Source organism: Cupressus sempervirens, chromosome 11, assembly GCF_028749045.1.
Source record: "Cupressus sempervirens isolate cs-2001-9-10 chromosome 11, ASM2874904v1, whole genome shotgun sequence".
NCBI lineage: Eukaryota > Viridiplantae > Streptophyta > Pinopsida > Cupressales > Cupressaceae > Cupressus > Cupressus sempervirens.
In genome coordinates, this window is record NC_143128.1 from 700,418,163 (window position 1) to 700,423,791 (window position 5,629).

The following is a 5,629-nucleotide window of genomic DNA, read 5'->3' on the forward strand; positions in this document are numbered from 1 at the left end:
TGGCAACTAAAGTATCACTGATAACCAAAAGTATCCAATGGTTCTCAATAACCAAAATATATCTCAATCATACTGATCGAAGACTCCAAAAATGGTTGAGTCAAACATGTCACAACATGACATCATCAAGAATAAATCCACATTTTAGTCCCATCATGGTGATTAGAAAATAACCAAGGATAACTAATCGATGACCAAAAATAATGGTTAAGTCAAGTGTCTCATAAATAAAAAAATCTCAATTGTAACAATCAGTATTCACATCCAATACATAGAGCATTCCATCACATAACCATGGTTGGGTTTATAAAGATCGAGATTAAACCATCATCATGACATCACAATCACATAACCCCCAAGCCTCTGGTAGACGTCCTATACTGGTCAACACTAGTCAACCCAAAACCCAAAACAATAGCATAAAGAATACACAATGTAAACACATGTTTTGGTTTTGCCAAGTTTTCAATTTTGAATTCAAATGCAAAAGTCTCGGTTTACATTTCCCAAACTATATCAAGTGGAGAAATTTCACGTTTTACCTAACCCATGTATTTGTTTGATAGATAAAAAGTTTCTCCATTAGACTCAATTTTCTAATTGATCTAATAATATTTTATTTATATAAACTCTGTTTGAAGATAGACATTTCCTATGAACAAAACTTCAATTATTTATTCTAATAATCAATCTTAATTAAAACTAAGTTTAATTAAATTAATTATTAATATCTCTTCATAATTGACAAGCTTAATAGCAATATTTTAAATCATTAAAAAGAGTGTCCCATTAATTGAGAACTTTATCATTAATTATATATACATATATATACTTATATACATACATACACACATATATATATACACATACATATATATATACATACATATATATATATATACATACATAAATATATATATATATATATATATTTAATAGCATTTAATAATTAATAACATTTCAGCATTTAAAACAAAATCGAAACTCAAATCGCATATGAAATAACGTTGCGGATTAAACCTTATATAATCTGAAACCCACATATGACTCAACGCGATTTAAAATTGTGCGGCTATTTAAAGTACCACACCGCAGGTACACTGCGATCGTAGGTACCCTGCGATCTCGCAGGCCTGCAGTGGGTGGGGTATATGATACTCGCCCAACAGTTACATATATATATTTTAAAACATTTTCAATGTAACATTTTTTATAACATTTTTTCAAAATGAAATTGAAATCGCAAATGCATTTTAATGTGTATTATTGCGATAACTCGCTCGGCTTTCCAATTAATTATATATATATATATATATTGTATATATATATATATATATATATGTTTCCTACAATTATTTACTCTCTAAATTTTCTCTATGATTTTTTTTTTTTCAATGAATTTGGCTACAATTCAACCCTAGCCCCGTATTTTTTCAGATCTATAATATTCTCAATTAAATTAACTACCCATAGAGAATGCATGCAATAACAATAGGAAATTCCTCAGAAGACATATGGAAGACACGAAGAAGACAGGGAAATGAAAGATGCAGAAATAGTGTAAACAAAATCACAAGAATCTACCCAGATTTTGATGCTAAATCGCTCTTCTTCTGAAAACCTGCAGAGCAAGCTCCCTTCTTCAGAACTTTCAAATCCTACAATGCTCCAATTGCACTCCAAACGCTATGTCTAAGCTTCTAGGGATGCCTGAATATAAAGAACTCTCAAGAAACTTCTAGAATGCTTCTAGAAATAGCTGAAAGGTGTCACCAACTAAGCATGGGTCTTTTCCAACCTTTTTGATGAGTCATAGGGTTGTAGACACCACGTGCTTAATTAATGCACTAACCCCCATGTTGTTGACACATGAGAAATATAAAAGTGCGTTAATTCCCATGCAAGCTTATAAATCCAATTTACTTTTAAAAATAATTTCTATTCAAATTTTATAACTTTCATTTTAATTTTTATAACTTTTATTATTATTATTTTATTTATTACTTTATTATTATTTTATAATTATTATTTATTTTAATTTACTAATTTTCTTTTATTTAATTCATTTTCCTCAATTAATTCTCATTTAATTAATTATAATCAAAATATCAAAGATCATGATATTTAATTTTCTCAAATAATTAATTTATTAATCAAATCTATTTATTAAGACTTAATTAATAGAAAATTCACCATAGACCTCCAAGATAAAATATGAAAACCCATCATAGAACAAATCATACAAAATCAGTCTAAAGGGTTAAAAATCATGAAATATGTCATCTGACACATTTGGTGGGTATTCAACTCTGATACTTGTCCTACCTCACTAGGACAAATGGTTTTAGGGTTTGGGATTTGGACTTGAGAATTTATCTCCCTTCTCTTATCATTGAGATAGTATAATAGGGTACACTCATCCTGGCAATTCAGAGAAGTTGATATCCGGTACCTGCAACCTGCAGAAAAACCATGCATGTACATATAATATATAATGCTAAGCTAAACAGACAATGGCCGAAAGTGGTGCATCGTGTAGATCCCGACTAAGCAGGTGACTATGACTCCCTTCCTTAACCACATCAGAAACGCCATACAATAAGAAAACACGCACACCATACACATGCAAGTATGGGGTAAGTATCCATAATAAAACACCTGAGATAATAAACCATCTAACTAATCATCATTAATAACTGAAAAAAATATAATGATCATCATACATACATGAAATGTAAAGTCTAAATGATCTCATCATATATCAACTGAATCCATGTCATAATATTTGATAGTGTCAAAACAATACCACTAAACCATCAACATAAAACTAGTCCATCAAAGTCTGATAATAATAGCAACAATAAGTCTAGAAAAGATGTGAACAAGGGTAGGCACTACACTTATAGAAGAGAGATCACTAAGCTTAACAAAGATAGCTTTACAGTATGGCAGGAAATAATGAAGCTACATCTAGGAACCATTGGAGATATTTTCCTACACTTCATAGAGAATCAATATGTGGCACCTATGAAGCCTTTAACTATGGATTAGATGGTGGACATGAAGAATCACAACACAATGATGATTGATATTGCTTCCTCTCTCAATTAGTATTAATTTGATAAAGTCAAAGATTTTCCTACTACCTATGACATGTGGAACAAGCTAGTCAAAATACATCAAGGATATATTGAAGACTTTTAGAATGGAAGATTCCAAACTAGTTGGAACACCTATGAATTACTATTTTTTCCTTTTTTGAAGTAGCATCTTCTCAAATATCAAAATACCTACTTGCAATATTTTTAAAATTATAACATATTATAACTAATCAAAACACTATGAAATTTAAATGATGGTGATCTTGACTACAAGATCTATAAAATGGTATTTTTAGTTTTTGAAAAAATTGAATTTGATAGAAAATTGAGATTTTTCCAAAACATGTTCAGATTTCCTTTAAGGTGACACAAATATGTCATTTTATGTGATAAGGGTTAGGGGTAAGTGAGAGAGAGATAGAGGTTGGGGGAATTAATATCTAGAGAGAGATAGGGGTTAGTAGTTAGGGGTTAAAGAGAGATAGAGGCTAGAGAGAGAGAGAGAGAGAGAGAGAGAGAGAGAGAGAGAGAGAGAGAGAGAGAGAGAGAGAGAGAGAGAGGCAAAGTCATTAGAAAGAGAGAAATTTAGTTGGAGAGAGGATATGGGAATATATATATGTATATTTATGTGTGTGTATCTATATATATATATATATATATATATATATGATATATTCATATGTGTGCATATATACATACATATGCACACATGTATGTGTTGAAAATAATTATTCAATTATATATTTTCATTGATGTTATACAAATGTCACAATCTAACTAAGCACAACTAGTAGTAACCAAGCTCAAATGGGTAGTGAAGATGATTCCATTATCACTCGAGAAAAATTCAAAAGGAACCTAGTTTAGAGAATCGATGTTAACCAAGTTAATAATTTATTTTAAAATGATATTCAAGCTGACTTGACATGAGATTTCATATATATGAAAGGTCATGTTGTGGATTGAAGAATGTAGTTTTGAAGAAGAATACATGATGCAAATTAAGAAGGATTTTTGATTGAGGATAGAGTACCTAGGGAGCCACAAAGAAAATTCTAATCAAGAAGGATAAAAAGGATAAAATAGAATAGTGATCCGAATCTACAAATCAGTTGCTTCATCAATCAGGTCAATCATTCTTTCTCTCTAATAGTTGTAGTACTGAAGAAATATCTTAATAGAGTTGACTTAATAGTCATTTTTGCAAATCCTCTAACAAGGTGGCATTTCTAGATTGAAGTTTCTTAAGACGTCTAAAAATTCCACTCCTAATAGGGTTATTCAAATCCTTTAACAAAACCATGTGTTTTGTAACCTTTAACAGTGTTGGCTCCTAGTAGGGCTCACTTCAGAAGAGTGAAAAGTTGTAAGTAGTTGCATTGGTGGTTTTTCAAAATTGGGTTTCAATGTTAAATCTTGGTGTCTCGTGTGTTCATGTTATTTTCTTATTTCTTTATGTTTCTAAAACCAAATCAGTAAATGTTAATATATTTTAATATCACAAGATTTCTTTGTTAACTGAGTTATACTATTTATCTTGTTCTAGTTGAGTAGTGCAAGATCTTGGCTTAGTAAGAAGTTTGTAAAGACATTCAAGGGACTTGAAATTATTTTTGTGGTAACTAATTCACCCCTCCCCTCTCACTTACTCCTCTTATATTTCCAACACTATGTATGTGCACATATGTACACACACACACACACAAGCATGCACGCGCGCGCGCACACACAAATGTAAATATATGTATGTGTCTTTGTGTGTGTATGCACATGACATATAAATCATATATGCACATATATTATATATGTATACATATGTACAAATACATACATATATACACATGTATATGTACATGCATATGCATCACACATAATTAAATATATGCATACATATGTGTACATACATGTATTAGATATGTACATGCATATTATGTATATACATTTATATATTTAGATATACATGTGTATACATGCATGTATATATATGAATATATAAATGCATATATGTATTTATACATGTACATATATACATGCATGCATACATGGATATATACATACATATAATCTAGATATACATATGTATACACACACACACACACACACACACACACACACACACACACATATTAAAAAGAAAAAATATGTGATATAAATATATGTTGGTCTTAGATTGGTTTTAACAATTGAGTGTCAACCCACTTAACCAATTCTCAAGATGATGTCGAGTATAATATAGAAGTTGAGCTACAATGTATGCCAAGTAAAGTTCAAGTGCTGAGTGATAAGTGATGCCGAGCAGAGTAAAGATGCCAAGTGAAATAGAATTGCTATAGGAGCCAAGTGAGACAAAATTACTATATGTGGCAAGCATTAGCAACTAGTAAGTGCCAAGTAACACATAATCAACATATGAGTTTGTATCTTCACAAACTCAGATGTAAACCATTTTTGAGCTGACATAGGATGAATCTCAAAGGATCTTGAAGATAAGATTGAATCTTTTGCATTACCTATGTAATCAGCATGCA